We start from the raw sequence: 18290 nt of genomic DNA on the forward strand, positions 1-18290 counted from the left end.
TATGATGGGCTGAATGTGCACTCAAACAGACACACACATAGATCTTGCAGTGGGTGTCTTATTAGAAATGAACCAAATTAATGATTTACAGTTACACTGTAAGCGTTGGATAAAACGTGTTGAGAAGACTTTAATCTCGATTCCAAAGACCCATCCTGATTAATGGCCTGTGAGCCTCAAGCTGTAACACAATAGTGGAAACAACTGTTAGAGTCTGCAGACAGAGGGATGATATAATCACCGTATGGACTCCAAAGTTACAGGTCAGCTAAGGGAGAGTAAAGGTACTTGTATCTGGGACCTTTTAGTGGAGTTTGCATATTCTCCCTGTATCATTTTTCTGGGTACTCCACCTTCCCATCACAGTCCAAAGACATGCATGCTGTTAGATTAACTGGCAGTTCTAAACTGACTGTGAGTGTGAATGTCTGTCTGTCTCTCATATTAGCCCTGCGATAGATCGACAACCTGTCCATGATTACTGAGACTAACTTGGGTAAATCTAACTGTTATGACCCAAAGCAACTTCAAGGCTTTATGTGTTTGGTTTTTTTAATCAGGTTGTTAATCAGGAAAAAGGGCAACTAAATGAAACCAGAATGGAGAACATCTGCTGTCAGTGGTTTCTTGTTTAAGAGACTGCATTTACTTTTAATTAAAGTTCTAGATAATTTAGCCAATTTTAAGTAGAAAAAAATGTTAACTGTCAAATTAACTTTTTTAACCTTCCTTTCTTTAACTGCAACTTTGTTTTTTTATAACAAATATAGATTGAAGAGAAGTTAAAGTCTTGATTTTGAATATCCACCTGTTATTTTAAATATTCTGATAAAGTATTTCTGATTGCAGTCCATTATAATGAAGGACTTGGTGCTCATTGGTTCTTTGGCTCTGACTCACGTGGTTACCTAGTGTAACATCACCTGGTTTCAGCACTAATGATGCAGCAGTGGTGTAAACAACAGCCAGCAAAACAGTTTGCTTCTGTAATTATTATTTTTTTGCTTTTCTCGGTTCATTATAAAGTCTAATGTACATAATATGGACACTGTCAGTCAACAGAGTTTAAGCCTTCTGATAATGTTGCTGCAGGTCTCTGGGAGTCGTGTCAGTCTTCTTGAAAACAAACACATAAAAATCCTGGAAACACCCCTGAATCTCACAGACAGTACCTGAAATACCTGAAATACCTGAAAATGGCCATGTTTTACAATATTTTTTTAAAAAGTAAAAAGAGAAAAAGAAAAAAAGTAAAGTATTTGCACTTGTTTTCAGCGTTATGTTTTTCTCTTGTATCCTCCATTTGAACTGCTGTTTGAAAGACTAGTGGCTATTGATCCTAACGGTCAATTTTAAGCCATTTACTTCCCGCAGAGGGAATTGAATGTAACTGCTTTCCATATTTTCATGATTCTATTTTTGCTCTATAAGCAAACGGAGTGAGTGCATTTTTCCTACAAACACTTTTTTCTCAAAGAATGAGTCCTCATTAAAATCATCCATTTCCCAGAAATTTGATGCAGATATTCAATATTTCCTAACTAGTGCAGTTGTCACTGTTACAGGCATGTTTGCAACTGCGAAGTTAGATGTCACAGTGAGTGGAGGTTTAATCTATAAACTATGTTGTCTGACATCGGTATGCAGGCACCGGAGGAGTGAGACATCAAGCATAAAGGGGAGTACGCACAGGAATAGACTAGCGCTGATGTAGCCACCAGAGACCCTGATATGTCAATGAAATTTGGAGACATGTAGCAACGACAGGTGAAATAACTGCTTCTGAAGCGACGTTGATGAGTAGATATTGTTGACTGACAGATGACAGTGTCCACTGGTGACTTGTTTTCAGCTAAAAAGAGATGGGCAGAGAGGGAATCTCTTTATATAAGGATGGGGCTTTAAGAACCTACAGAACTATTTAAACTATTATTTCATCACCTCATACCTTTACATTTGATGATATCTAGCAACAACCCTGTCAAGGTTCACATTGATCATATGAATAAAGTGCAAACAACATTCATACACATATGGAAAATTCTTAGATTTATTATATTATACATAAATGGTATAAATACCAAATGAATGTGTGCAAAGGCAAATTATCTCAGCAAATGTCACTGTTGTGATTTACTATTTGGTTTTCCACTTTTCTATTTTTTTTTAATTATTTTGGTTTATTGCCTTTTGTAACAGCAGCATCATTAACACCTCTCAACTTTACCTTTTGTCTGCCGCACATGGTTTTTGTGTTAACTTTAAAAATAGCACACAACCAATTCAACCTTGAATCAAAAGCACAGCTGTGGCTTTACACTAAAGCACCTGCCAAATGAAGAAGTGTGAATAGAAAGAAATACTACTTGGCTATTGCTGTACAGCAGGTGATTTTTAAAAGTAAAAGTCATGATAACTATAATCAAGCAAACCCATGTCTCTTGATTACTGCCGACGGACCCTCGTAGCTTAACCATTGAGGGTCACAGCAGCGGAAAAAGCACCTGCTATTTTAATTAATGGGGATATAACTGGCAAAATGTTATGCATATCCATCATATCATTGCTGAGATACTGTATTACCATCTAAATGGCTGACTTTATTACCCATAGCTGTGACAGCATAGCTAAAAACTGTAAATCACGAGTGTGTGGCCAGTGCAATTTTGCAGAAATTTTAGTTCTTCTTGTTTTGACAATGCTCCACCTGTCTGTTAATTTTCATGAATATCAGCCAACTAGAGGGTCCACAATAACAACAAGCAGCACTGACACCACCTTTGCCTCGGGACTAGCCTTGTTGGGGAAATAAAACTTTATGAAATAAAGGCTGAAAATGGCTAAAAGTCCTTGGTTTGTTTTTTAGTAAAAATACTGTGATTAATTCAAAGTAGACATTACTCATTACTCAGGAAGAAATACCACAAAAAGGTTAGCAGTGTGGTGTAGTGATTCCTCAAAGTCACAAAGTGAGCAGAGTGGTTGTGAATAGAGCAGCTTTAACAGTGAGAAGTCTTTCAAGATCCCAGGACAGAATGACCTGTGAAAGAATAAACCCTCATTAAGTCCTGGATAGGGATTATCACTCTTCAGCTGCAGACTGACTGGGACCATTAAGAGCTTTAGAGCATCATTTCCCGCAATCCATTTACTCTTACACATCTCCTCTGCTGTAGGACACCACACATTGTGCTGTCTGATTATTCCTAATGTTGTCTGCCTGTCAGGCTACATTTTTGTTTGTCTTCCACTTTTAGAGTACCCATTCCTCCTCTCCAACTCTCCTCCTTTAGCCTTCGTTCTGTCTTGTCACACTCTTCAACCTTTCCTCTCTGTGTTTTATTCTCTCTCCCTTCAGCCTTGTTGTTCATTCCCTCTGCCTCCCTCACCATCTCCTCTGTTTTTCCCCTTTCTCTTCCCTTCCACAAACAACCCACTCCTTCCCTTCACATCTTGTGCTGTTTTACCGAGCCACCTACGCCCGCACTTCTTCCCCTCCGTCCATCTCATTCTGTTATGTGTGACCTCTCTCTCCCTCTCTCTCTCCCTCTCTCTTTCTCGCTCTTTCTCTATCCCTCTTTTCCTCTCACTCTCCCACTCTCTCCCCTCCTCCCGTCTTCCTCTCTCTGAATATTTTATGATTTGGTGGCACAGTGCTGAGGTGAGGAGCCTTCCTATGTCTCGAGCTTGCACAGCACAAATATTTACTCCTCAAGCCGAGCTTAGTTGAGTGTTAGGACAGTCTAACACTGCGTGTGTGTGTGTGTGGGCGTGTGTGTGTGTGTGTGTGAGAGAGAGAGAGAGAGAAAGAGAGAGAGAGAGTGTTTGCCTTATAAGTAACAGTGATTACATGTGACATTGGCCCCAGAGGGGGAAGAAGGTCTTTGGTTTCATCCTTCTCTGATCTTACTGCTTCATTGCACAACTCTGAAGTGTTGCTAGATAGATAGAAAGATAGACAGAAAGATAGACGGACAGACAGACAGAAGTTGGATAACACTGGGACAGGAGAAAGGAGGAAAAGAGGATGAAATGGATAAAAGCAGCAGATAACGTGTTAGAGAGTGGGGAATCTCACGTTAGCTGCGCATTGACAAATGTCTGTTCTGTTTTGGCTGGCGAGAATGGAGCTCAATTGCAGGTCTGGAAGAACATCAAAACACAATTAAGGGCTGACATGGAACTGGTCATGCAGAAGAGTGAGGACAGGGGAAGAAGAAGAAGTGGAGCTAGGGGAAGGAGGAGGAGCACTCAGCAAAGAGAAATGACAAGATATCCTGATGTACGGGAAGCAGACGCAGAAACAGAGAGACAACACTCTTTCATTGGCTATGATTGGGAAAAAAAAGTTGCACGGAAATTGATTGTGGTGCAGGTGTGAATGTGTGCGTAAATGCTTTAAAGATTAAGTTTCTTACTTGTTCATCACACAAATGAACCATTTTTGTGTACTGGAAATATGATTTAGAAAGACAAATTGAATTTTCCCTTAACTGGATCTGAAATTACAATGCATAAACTTCTCTGAAGTCAGTGTGCAGACTGAAGAAATAATCCCACATTAAATCCAAATGAATACAGTTAGGTCATCCATGGGTAATCCATGGGTTCCCTACAGGCCAGATTTCAGCCTCCGATTCCAAAAGAAAAAAGTAAATAGATGGAAATGCATCTTCACGTTGATGTTCAGTAACTTTATTCCGGATTTCAACAACTGTCAACAGACTGATATTTGAGTTGCACATGCATTTGTGATCCCCACAAAATGAATTGTATAGTAACTTTGCTAATCCCAGACTCTTCCATTCAACAGCATTACAGACAAACAGTTACAATTAAGCTTCAGCTGATACCATGTTGTGCTAATAACATGGTCACCGGTCTGCTGAATGTAGCACAGCTGTGTCTCAGACCATTTGCTAATAGATTGTTATTGGCCCTGAGTCCACTTATTTTCAATTAGTAAAAGTTAAAGTTGGTGCTTGAAGGCAGGTGGCCAGGAGGTTATTATAAAAACATGCACCAGGAGGAAACAGCTAATCCCAGGATGGAAAATAAACAAAGTCTGGAATATCACTCAATTCTGCATTTCTGTAACCTGTACATAAACCGAAATGTCAAAAAAGTGATTTGATTGTTTTATTATTAATTTATTCTTTTAAACGTATTCTTTATTTCATCAGATCACGCCAAGGCCGTGTCACCTCTCTACACCCTTTTGAATGCATCTCAGTCTTTTTTAGATCATGAATTTAATTATGTCGGCACAAAATGTTCTTAATTTTGAATCACAGCCCTTTCTGTTACATTTTCCATTAACATTTATTCCTTTCGAAAATTGCAATTATTATGAAGTGGCTGTATTGCAAAACTCAAAATATTATCTACACCGGCAAGTACAAGAACTTACAAGTTATAAAACCATCAGACATATCCAACTTTTAACATTACACTTTAGTGGACTGCTATAACTATTAACCAACATTTTAGCGAGTTACCACTGCTAATAAACAGCTCTGTGCTGAAAGAAAGGGGGTTATGAAAATAAAGTCATGTGTACGTTAAGTTTAATTTCCATTCTCGGCTCATTCTGCCCTTTTGCAGGCTTGTAATGTTTGATAAATCTCACTTCCCCTAAGGGGGAAGTTTCATTTTAGTCAAAAGCAGAAAGGTCACAATTAACATCTCGTTCATGTTTGTGTGATCCCGGAAAAATAATTATAACTGTGAAAATAAATAGATACGGTACAGATAACATACATTCAGCCCTTTCAAAGACATGTAAAACAGGACACTCTTCACATCAGTCACCATCGCCACATCGCCACAGAAGAAATATCACAAAGTTTGAGCAGACGTGTGTTAATAAAGTTGGCTACACTGAGTCTGACCTTAACTTCTCTAAGATATTGAATAACACTGTCACAGCATTAAGAGTCAGTAGAAGCAGAGGCTTTATCTTTATTGGGTTAGGGGATATAATTACTATTTTTGTTTTGGGTTTTTTTTTTTTTTTTGGTTTTTTTTAAATCAGAGTTTCTAAGCCTTCATTATTTGTCAGGTTGAGCACTGGATAAAACAAATTAATTGGGGTAACACCGATATCTGGTTTGGTTATAATTCTGTTGGTTTTCACTTGTATAATTTTTTAACAAAATTGCATCTTATATAACCGCATAGGCAAGGAAAAAAACCCTGAAAATGGAGCGCTGTGTATCAGGTAGCGAACATAAAGCTCTTAAATGAAAATCAACTTCAACAAGCAAATCACCTGAAAGATCTAAGAGAATTTGTTAAAACAGAAAGAAATGCTTCATCTTAGTCTTGTGTGGGTTGCTCAGAGTTTTGATTAAAGATGTGGGTGGAAGTGGTAGAATTACAGTACTACACAGATTATATCCTTTAAAAAAACGTGGACAAATGCAGGACAAAGGAGACATGGCAGGTCTAAAAACTATCTACAGCAGATGAGCGGTAAAATTCAGCAAAGCCCTGACAGAGGACCTGAGAGATCGTTCTGTCCCTTCAAATCCAGATCAGATCCATCTACTGTTTACTGAAGCCTCATCAGAAATGGTCTTAATGGAAGGGTGAAAAAAGGCAGAAAAGACTGAGATATGCTAAATTACACAGGCACTGGACTGAAAATCAGTGGCAACAGGTCTTATGTAGTGATGAATGAATCAGTATTGGAAGAGTTGAGGGTGGCTCAATACTATTGTAGAGTAAAACTAAACACTTACCTAAACTCTCTAAATATTAATAAAGTAAAAACTAAAGATTTATGGTTCTTTTTATATAAACAATCAGTGCTTGCTTATAGGGGGTCATATGATTGTTGGGTTTTTCTCTCTATGTGTTATTGTAGGGTCTGCTTTACAATGTAAAGCACCTTGAGGCAACTGTTGTGATTTGGCACCGTATAAATAAAATTGAATTGAATAAACAGGATAAATGAATACTAAGTTAAATTAATGAAAACATCTATGTTAACTTGACCACTTTGAGATCTCGAACAGTGCATCCAGCATGCAATCTTTATATTTTATACTCTGAAAACTTTTAAATTTGTCAACTAAAAAAATAAATAAGGCCTTTCTTTGGTTTACAGTTCACTAAATTTTCAATTTCCTTTCAAATACGTGTTACGTATTCAGCTCAGCATCTCAGGAGTAAAGAGAAGGTGAGATATCAAACATCTAGAGGACATCACATAAACTGCAATGTTCCCCCTCTCGCTGCCTACTGAGCTAATTTCCTTTGTTCTTAAGCTCAAAAAGGCTTTTAGTCGATGCTTGACCACATTTGAGCACCTACGAACACCTGTTGTTACACGATCGATGTTGGTGGCAGGAGGGGAAGCCCAGATTTGTGGTTTAGGAATTGGATTGAAGCTGTGTCTAAGAGGCCCAGTGGGATGCAGAATCCTCTGAGTGATTAAAGGATGTGAAAGGCTTCATGCCCTTCAAAAGTATTTGATAGCTACAGGTTTGCACACACTATTCTTCAATATAGCAGACAGCACAAAAACTGCACTCTGAACAGAAGTCATCTCTGTTAAACTTGTCAGACTGAAAGCAATTTTCCAGGATGGCCTGCAGCTTGCATGTTCCTGTGTAACATTGTAAGTCTGTTTATTCAAGCCCAAATAGCACTATTGGATAAATTGTTAATAGCTTGACATCTATGAAAAGCTCCTTCGCCAGCTCATTCTCTCTTTCTCTCTCTTTTAGGATTAAGCTCAGGCCCTGTTTGAGCCAGTGGGACCCATGTATCAGTCCTCCAGGGGGGATACTGCAAAGAAGTGTCATCAGGCTTGTGCCTTCTTGCTGACCAGAGAGAAAAGTACCATAGTAACTCTCAGCAAGCCAGATCCTCCATGTACCCAAGCAAAGGCCTTTAAATTTATTTCACACAGTACTGTTTTTCCTATGCACGGATAGCAATGCATCAAAACAAAACAAATCTCCCTAATATGACAAATCTCCCTAATTAATTTTTTGGACTTGAAGGTGATGTTACGACTCCATAATTGGGGAACTGTCACAAAGGCTTCGGCTCGCCATGACCCGCCTGGATAAGCTGTTTAGAAAATGGATGGATGGATTTTGTCTCTTCTCCTGAGTTCTCGGTTATTTTTAGTAGGTACACAATGCCTGGGTTGGACCCCCTTTTGCCTTTGGAGCTGTCTTCCTCATGGCACAGATTCAACAAGGTGCTGGAAACATTCCTCAGAGGTTTTGGTCCATATTGACATGACAGCATCACACAGTTGCTGCAGATTTGTGGGTTGCACATCCATTGTGAGGATCTCCCATTCTATCCCAAAGGTGCTCTTCCATTGCTGTAACCCATACCCTTCAGGGTTCAATTTTTTGGATACCCGTCTGCAGACTTTGGTTATAACGAGTGGTAATTTGAGTTACTGGTTCCTTACAATCAACTTGAAGCAGTCTGTCCATTATCCTCTGGCATCAACAGGGGATTTTTACCTTGAAAACTGCTGCTCACTGGATATTTTCTCATTTTCGGACCATTCACTGTAAACCCTAGAGATGGTTTTGTGCGAGAATATCAGTAGATCAACAGAACTAGAATACTCACACCAGCCAGTCTGTCACTAACAACATGTCACTTTCAGAGTCAGAGTTGAACTTCAGCAGGTTGATATTTGTGTTAACAACCAGCTGTATGTGATATATTACTAGTGATGCAGTTGAATTAACAGAAATGTCAGATGTTTGCTGCTGTTTGGTTGCCACTTTGGTTCAAATCTCTAACAAGTATTGAGTGTATAGCTATGAAATTTTAGACAGATATTCATAATTTATAGCATAAACCTTAATGAATTTAATGAACCTCTGACTCTTCTAGTAAGCGGTGCAATTTCGTATTTATCCTAAGAAGAATCCCAGCATCTACTTTATGGATGGGCAATTACGGCTCACAGAAGATGACTCATACAGGGTTTATTGATCTTCTAACGTGTAATGCAGCATTAACATGAGCTTTGCGATTGTGGTTCTGAGTACTTTGTGCATAAAGATCAGCAGCTCTTAGTGTTGTTTAAAAAATGCCTTCATTTTCATCATACTTGTTCAATTTTTCTTGTATAGTCTAACATATGAGAGGTTGCCCTCCTCTCACCTTCCTTACATTCATCTTTTGGCTCACTGGTCGCAATAAAGGTTGGCAGCTCTTTTGACCCGCTGTCTCTTTTTGCTTCCTGCCAGCTATTTCTTTTCCACTTTATCTTCCACCTCATTACCTTTTAGTTAACATGATTAACCTTACTTGTCTGCAATTTGTCTTTAACAAGTGTCATATAGTGTGCCATGCCTGAGTAAAGATTCAGAATATAACATTTGCAGTGATATCCATTTACTTTCTCCAGCTGGACTTTTTTGTAATGTTCGTGAAACATATGCACAAAAATCCCACAAAGCAGAGAAAAAAAATGTTTCACTGCACTGCAATACATCCTCACTTTATGTTGAAGACTGAGATTTTTATATTATGCTCATTAATTAGGTGTTAATTGGGCAAAATGCAAATCCAACACATTTTGTGTATCAGAATAAATGTGTTGGATTTGAATAATTGGACGAGGCTGCCTTTGGCAAAGCAAAACAATAACTTTATACTGGTTCAGCAATATACACTGAAGAGACACTTTATTAGGTACACCTGCAACTCAGTGGATTTAGGCAAGTAGACACGGCCAAGATAATGTGCTGAAGTTCTAACCAAGACGCTTGATACGACAAGGTCTAACTCACATTTCCCATTCTCTTACTAAAAGCATGCTGGGAAAACCTGAATTGCATTTCTGACAGTGAGTTCATTAAGTGAGTACAGTATGCAAAAATGATGGATGGGTGATGTGGAACGCTAACGTGTATCTATTAAAACTACAGCTGGAACTTCTTTAATAATTTAATCCCTCTAATTTTCAGATTATTGATGGGCAAAGGAGTGGACAAAACATGGCCAGGAAAAAAGGATTGAAGTGAATTTAAATGGTAGAAGAAGATAAAAGATTTATGTTATCATTTAATTGGGGGAGGAACAACTAGGAAAAAGAAATAAGACCATTTCTCACAACTATAAACCTGGTTTTTGCTTCAGACATCCCGATGACTCAGTTGCTTCACAATTTTGTAACATTTTTTTTCTTTCAGAGCTAAACTAATCTGCTTCTGACTGTAAAAGCAATCGTGATGCATCTGACACCTTTTTAAAAGTGTAATTTTTCTTTTTTGGGGTAAATATCTTACTTTTGAAAATGTTGCCCTCTGCGTTAAAGGAGATATTTTGAGGGTTTGTAATTGGTGTAGGTCATGCTGGAGAGGAGCTAATTTGACACACAAGTCTAAGAAAGTGATTATACACTGCTTCACAGTGTGACTAAAATCTCCAAGCACCTTTTAATAATAAATTTATTATTCATGATGATAATTGAACTACTTCTGTAGAACCATTTAGTCACCTGCATTATTCATTTAAACTTGCTGTGCATAATGAATGTGGCAAAGCAGCAACAACAGAAAAGGCTGTCTGTGTCTGTTTTCACTCTTGGACCGATAGTTCCCGAAAGGCTTTCACACTTACGCTTCTTGTTGCTTGTTGGCACATTTCTGCTGACATAAATTAAGAAATAATCAAATTTCTGATTGTGCCAGTTCAGGAAGTAGTTCAAAAGGGTGACAACTTCTTGATTATTGATTAGACGCTTGTTACATGTCTAATTTAATAAAACACGTCTACATTGGTGTACACAGTCCATGATATGTGCTCTCTCTCTACCTCTTTGTACGCAAGAACATTAATTTCTGGTGCACAGTGCAGTTCAGCTAATGTTCAGCTATGATTGTCATTATTGGCCCAATTACTTGGAGTCTCATGGTGTTTTATTTTAACAAGGAAACAGTCCCCATGCATAATATGAAAGGAACAGTGGTGCCAGGCAGGTTACCTTGGAAATATCAGGGCTGTTTTTGGATTCGAGCCTTTACTGCGTTGGCTGGGGCTCTCAAGGTTTTAATGTGCTGCAATGGTTTGCCCAATGCTTTTTGGATTTTGGACTGACATCACTCCCAAATAAGTACTCTCTCTCTCTCTACATATATATATATATATATATTGTCCTGGTTCCTCAACACCTGACGTGGACCTTGTTAATCCAGGCGACGTCCGAATTGGTATGGCTTCATTTTTCTGTCTCTCGCTCATACCCGATGTAGGCTTGGTTAGCATGGGGGGTTATAGAAATCCTACCAGTGGCTGGATAAAGCTGGACTGAAAGACAGCACAGAGACACTAATCATGACAGCACAGGAACAAGCTCTAAGTACAAGATCCATAGAGGCTGGGGTCTATTCCACCAGGCAAGACCCCTGGTGCAGGCTCTGTAAACATGTCCCTGAGACAGTCCTGCCTTCTGGTAGCACGATCCCCTCAGTTATGACTACCTTCCCTTTCTTTCTTACCATCCGACTACACGTCTCCAGTCCAAATGACATTCTGATGTCTTTGCTTTATATCATGTTGAAACAGATAAGTTACACCAGTAGAAGACCAAAGTGGGAGTGACTCCTATTAGCTAAGAAAAGGAATCTGAAGCAATGATTCATGCAGGCAGGAGACTGGAAAAATGTTGTCTGGTCTGATGAGTCTCGATTTCAGCTGTAACATTAAGATGGCAGAGTCCGAATTTAACTAAGCTACATAAAAGCGTGGCCCCATCCTGCCATGGTGAGGGGATATTTTCTTGGCACATTGTGGTCCTCTCAGTACAATATAAGTATCACTTCAACACCACAGCCTACCTGACTATTGTTGTTGATCATGTCCATCCCTTTATGACCACAGTGTACCCATCTTCCGATGGCTGCTTGCGGCATAATAATGCACCAAGTCACAAAACTCAAATTATGTTAAACTGGTTTATTGATTATGACAATCAGATGGCGCTCATAGTTACCAGAGTTCAATCCAATAGAACAATATGGATCATATTAATCTTTATATATTAAAAACAATGATATTGTTAAGTCCATTCCACTTTAGAAATCCACTTTCTTACTGTTTCCTGGATGTTACAGTGATTATAACATTTGGGAGAACAGCTATACTTAAATATTAGTTATTCAGAACATGGTGATATTTGTGCCTCATATAACAACCAGTCTTTGTGACTAATAATCAAATGACGGAGCTACACATGGGAATATGCATATTAGATGAGGATTAGAAAAGACAATCACTTGGATGTGAGTTTTTTCTTTATATTTCACTACCTACTTGTTACTGGTACTTGCTATTAACTTGGGAAACTCATATTATGGTTTAACATATTAGGCTTTACAGCAATGGGATTACTAAATGGTCACCTAAGAGATTTTTCACTGAGGTTAATTTGATATGCCACAAAAGGAACAGTTATGAATGATTCAATTACCAATGTCTAAATTCCATTTTCCTACTTACATTTAATTATTCTGGTATCGTTTTTGCTGGCTCGCTGTCACAAGGTACAGCTTAATGGAGGCTTTTCTGCTGTGACTAGTCAAAACATCTGCAGGGGTACGTGCACCATTTACATTACATTGATTGTAATGAGACAAAAATCTACTAAAACTCCTATAGTTTCACTAACCTTTATGACTCAACATTAAATGAGTTCATAATTTTAATTTTTTTAGTTATTTTACATTGATACAATCACAACCTACAACTTGTTTGTTGCATTTAAAGTATTGTCATTGCTTATGGTTACCAGTTGAACTAATACAGCTAAAGTTTAAAGGCTCTATACATCCGTAGTCCACTGATGTTCTCACTGTGCTTATTGTTTGCATCTGTGAGGTCGACCAGTTAGCAGGCTTGCTACAGAGTTTGGTGACATTAAAAGGATGTAATCTAATTTGCTTATTTTTATTATTGTTAGTCATTTTCATAGAAAAGTAGGTAAAATAGAGCCTACAACAGTTGTTGTTGGCCAAGAGGCAGGGTGCAGCCACAGGCAGAAGGTTACAAGTCTGACTAACAAACCACACACTCTCACATTCAAACCAGGCCAATTTAGAGTCATGACTTAACCGTACATGCAGAAGAACCCAAAGATACCCCACGCAAGAACAGGGAGAACTTGCAAACTCCACATAGCAATGCCCGAACCAGTGTCTAATAATAACTATTAAAGCCCTCGTGACTATTTTCAAGAAGAATAACTTATAATTAAAGTAATTCCACTGTGAATTGAACATGGCATAAATGTGAAAATCACCTCAGTATTCAAACCACCCGTGTGCTTGGATTTCAAACAGTGGACAAGCTGACAAAATTCATTTTTGTGCAGCCCTTTGGTAAAGGTTAAGAAATGATTGTGGTTTTGAATTAACTACAATGATTAAAAGTGTATCTAAAGTTACCATGGCCTCTCCGTGGTTTTAAAGCAGATCGCTCCCTGACATTAAAGAAAGGCGGGGAGGGGTGGGGGTTGTATTTCATGACATGAAAAAGGAAGGATACAAAGGAATCGGTATCACTACAGGATGTTTTCTCCCTCTTGCATGTATAGGGATTTGTGAGTATTTATGCAGCCGCTAGTGTTTACGTTGTGCTCACTACAATAATGGTAAACACTCTTGGTTTCTCCTCCATCTCTTTTCCACAGGGTGAGCGGTTTTCAAAATGTATGTTATAGGTCTTGAGTGCTGAGTGCACTTGTAGGTTTCACAAGAACATCAAAACACAATCAAGTCGTGTGGATCCCCGAGGCTCGAGGCTGGGAGCTAGCACTTAGGGAAAGAAAGGATTAAGGCTGGAGTAAAGGAGGGACTTCAGAAATAGGGAGATGAAGATATAAAGGGAAGCAGAAGGATGTGCACTTAGGAAATAGATGAATGAAAAGCTTTGGACAAATGACTTTCCACCATGACTTTCATACTGTTCAAACCAGGTGATCTTTTAATACAAAGCCTAGATTAGACGATATTACATTGTTCATAATAGTTTTTATAGGAAGCAGAGTTTATGACTAATTGATTCCCTCATACATTCATTCAGACGTTTTTACCCTCCTCCTTCATTAAGCACTGAGTTCACTGAATCGATCCAAAGCTCAGCTCCAACCCAGAAACCTCTTAAATTACTGGTGTCACAATTCACTACTGAGCTGAGTGAACTCTGACAGCCAGAGAAGGGGATTAAGGGAAAATTAAAAGACTTTTTTCTCCTCTTTTCTCTTTTTCTTTTTTATGGTCAAGAAATCCTAATTCATTTTGTTCACTTTTGAAGCCTGAGTGTGAGGAATGGTAATTGAGCCATCACTCCATGAAAGAGAGAAAGATGAATAGACAGCAGGGAGGGAGAGCGAGAAGGGAGAAAAAGTGACATGAAGTAAAACTGTCTCACGGAGAGAGATGAAAGGAATCAAACTGATGTTCTGTAAATTTTCTTAATTTGAACCTGTAAAATTAGCAACAAATTTCCTGCTAACTAATTTTTTTTTTTCATTATGTGTTCACTCTCTTGAAAGCTTGCGTGGTGCAAAGGTTAGGCAGTTAGACAGTGGCAAATTTAGGGTTATGTATTATTTGGATAAAAAAAAAAATCTTACTGTCAGTAAATCTATTTAGAATCTTAAATTCAGGCTTAGGGGTTGGACATGATATTTAGGATAAATTTTGAAAACATGAATGTTTGTTTGCTTAGTAAAGGTTATAAATTTGAATCCTAGGTCACTTACTTTTTGAGTTATTGCCTTCATGAGATTTTCAGAAAATCTGTATGGAGTCTGCATGTTCTCCCTGTGTGCGTGGCTTCTCTCCGGGTTCTCCAGCTTCCTTCCACAGACTGATTCTAAATTAACCAGAGGTGTGAATGTGAGTGGGTGGTGGTGTACCCCTGTGACCCTGAAAAGGATAAGCGGGAGAGGATGGATGGATGGATGGAATTCTATGGATATTTTTAGGCTAAAACAGTTCATCCATTAGAGAAAAATAATTGTTAGAGACTGTTTTTTAAAATAGAACAAAAGCAGCATCTTTATCATTCTGTAGAGTTCAGTCATCTGATGCCACACTTAGATCCAAAATGTTTGTTTTTCCCAACCTCATGCACATTACTTTGGTCCTCTTGATGTTAATCCACACTTCTTCGCCTTGTTTGTTTCCTGTTAAATTTGACTAACCCTGCATAAAAAAGAAGTTTCATCACAGTTTGTCAGGGTATAATATTAACATATAAATAACCTTGACTCACAGCTCTCTTTTCCAAACCAAGAGACACAATAATAAAAATCCAGAATACAAAGAAAAGAAAAATGCTTTACAAACAAGAGAAACACGTAAAAACTATTTTGCATTATAATGCATCAAGGAGTTCAGTATATATGCTCATACTGATTCACATACAGCTGTGAATAATAACAGTCATGAAAAAGAAAGTTTTCACAGGACTCTATATAATCCAGTGAAAAGTGAAGCATGTCCTTACAGCCTTCCATAGGAATTAATAGTAGAACTACAAGTCAGGTAATTGAAATGATCTCAAATAAAAGATCATCAGCAAGTGTGAACACCTTTATGACAACAGAGGTCCTCAGACTCTACAGGCCTCTGTTAGCATGTTAAATGTTCGATTTTAAGAGACTATAATTAGTTACTGTAATTGGAAGGTTTGTCAGGAGAAAGCCTCTCCTCTCTAAAACAAACATGGCGGCACAAATTAGGGTTGCAATGATGCATTAAAACAAACAACAAGACTTCAAAAACAATGTCCTTTTGACAGATGAGCATGGAGGTGCTTGGTCATATACACGGTGCTATATTTGACACATACCAAACACAGCAAAGGCTGATAATCTGGACTTGTTTTAATACCACAGGACCTGGGCACCCTGCAGTCACTGAGTGGACCACGAACTTTCCTATATATCAAAGTATTCTACAGTCACATGTGAAGTCGTCTGTCTGACACTTTCCTTACCCATAGTGTAACACTCAAGTTACACTATAGCACCAAAGGTGCCAGGTTGACTTACATTTAAATTGAGTCACACAACAGGACAATTATCCCACGTACAGCAGCAAATCTACAACTGAATGACTGAAAAAGAAAAGAATCAAAGTGTTGCACTGGTTCAGTCAAAGTCCAGACCTCTACCTGGCTTAAATTTGTGGCAGGACCTTCAGAGAGCTGTGCATAAATTCATTTCAATTTTATTTATACAGTGCCAAATCACAACAACAGTCTCCTCAAGGCGCTTTATATTATAAATGTCTGAAGCAAGCACTTTAGCAATACTGGGAAGGAAAAACTCCCTTTTAACAGGAAGAAACCTCCAACAGAACCAGTCTCAGGGAGGTGCAGCTATCTGCCGCAAACAGTTGGGGTGAGAGAAGGAAGACAGGATTAAAGACATGCTGTGGAAGAGAGCCAGATATTAATAACAAGTATGAATAAATGAATGACGCAAACCTCAATGAACTCATCCCATCAGGTTAAAAGTGAGGCACTCTGGCCAAGTGCTTGCTCATATTCGGTCGTCTGATTGTTGAGGTTTTCGCTCTCCTATCGTAGGGTCTTTATCCTAAATAATCAAACGCCTTGAGGCAACTATTGTAGGGATTTGGTGGTGTATGAATAAAAATGGATTGAATCGAATGAATGAATCATAGAGTGTACTTGATTTTTCATGTGGCTGTATTTAGTTCAGCATATTTGAGTAATCTTAAAGCAATTTTAGATGCAGAATTTATTTTTTTCTGTCACATCATTTTGTCCTCTAGATTTTAATCCGTAGTTTTTCCTAAAAAAAAATGTAACCTGACTGAAAATAACTTTCATCTTAGTTTCTCAGCTTATAATATTAACATATAAATAACCTTCGCTCACAGCTCTCCCATCCAAACTTAAAGATACCAAAATAGAGACCACTTAATAAACAAGAGAAGCACACAAAAACAGCTTTGCTTTTTAATGCATCAAAGAGTACAGTGTACAGATTCACACAAGGCTGTGAAGAACTATATGCAGCTTACATCAGGTCATGTGATGCATGTGCACACATGCATGCAGAACTTAAACCTATATAAATAGCACCTGCAATCAGCTGAGGACACCCTTTACAGATGTGCATTCTCCATTTCATCAAGCAGTCTGTTTACTTGAGCAAAATTTGTGAGTGTGTCTCTTGCCGTTTCTGACACCATAAAGTAAAAGAGTGCACAAAATTAACTGTGGCGATTTATGTCACTGGACAAGAAGATTCAGACTGAATACATGTGAATTTAGCTCAACTTATACCTTATCCCAGCAGTCAGTGGGTAAGGAAGGTGCCAGGTTTTGACAAAAAAGAAAAGTGCGCAGAATATTAAATTTATTTGATCCTTTTAAAAAAAAGCTCCCCATCATAGCCCAACACTGAATCATTGAGTACTGGTTTTTAATTAACAGGGATTCACTTGCTACTTTGAGCACATTTGTATGCAGCATCATATTTAAATGTATTATTGTTTTGGTCAGGTTTAACTTTTTTGTTTATATGCAGTCACTGCAAGGGTAAAACTGTCAGCCTGGCTGGGCATCTTTCATTGTAATGCCAGCTCTCCAAACCTGCAGCTCTCCAAACTTCTTTGCATTGTTTTTTATTTTTTGGGGGGTGACACTGGGAAAGCAATCTCAGCACCCACAACCATCGATATTTATCTTAATTATACCTGTTTACTGCCGCAGAGAAATGTGTATCTTCACATTTCTCTTGCAACAGTAACGATTTTAAAATCTAAGGCAACAGAATGATGCAATGATGCCCCGATGATTCAAAGTTTAGGCTGATTTCAATCCGGATTTACATCTGCTTACAAGATAGACAATTACAAAATCAATCTTCATACGTTCCTGACAGTTTTTCCATTTCAGCGTCATTATATTTTCACAGATTTTTATCCGTATCCATCTCTAATATGCAGCAAAATCATTATTAGCTTCATATTACAATCGGCCTGTGTGAGCTGTGTATTATCTGTGGAAACAAACAACAGGCTATAGTTTGTTTTGTTTGCGGCTGATATGGACGTTGATATGAAGTGTTATTGCTGTCACCACATTTATTTCAGCTGATGTGAATTTCAGACCTTTTTGTGCCTCATTTACATTTACCTTATTCCTCTCTATCACACACACACAAACACACAAACTATGCTTGTGATTACAGGTGTCCAGGTCCTGTTATTAGGCAGTGTGATGTGGGGAGATGATGTCTCAGTAGACCCCCTGCAAAA

This window comes from Oreochromis niloticus, linkage group LG1 (assembly GCF_001858045.2).
Source record: "Oreochromis niloticus isolate F11D_XX linkage group LG1, O_niloticus_UMD_NMBU, whole genome shotgun sequence".
Lineage (NCBI taxonomy): Eukaryota > Metazoa > Chordata > Actinopteri > Cichliformes > Cichlidae > Oreochromis > Oreochromis niloticus.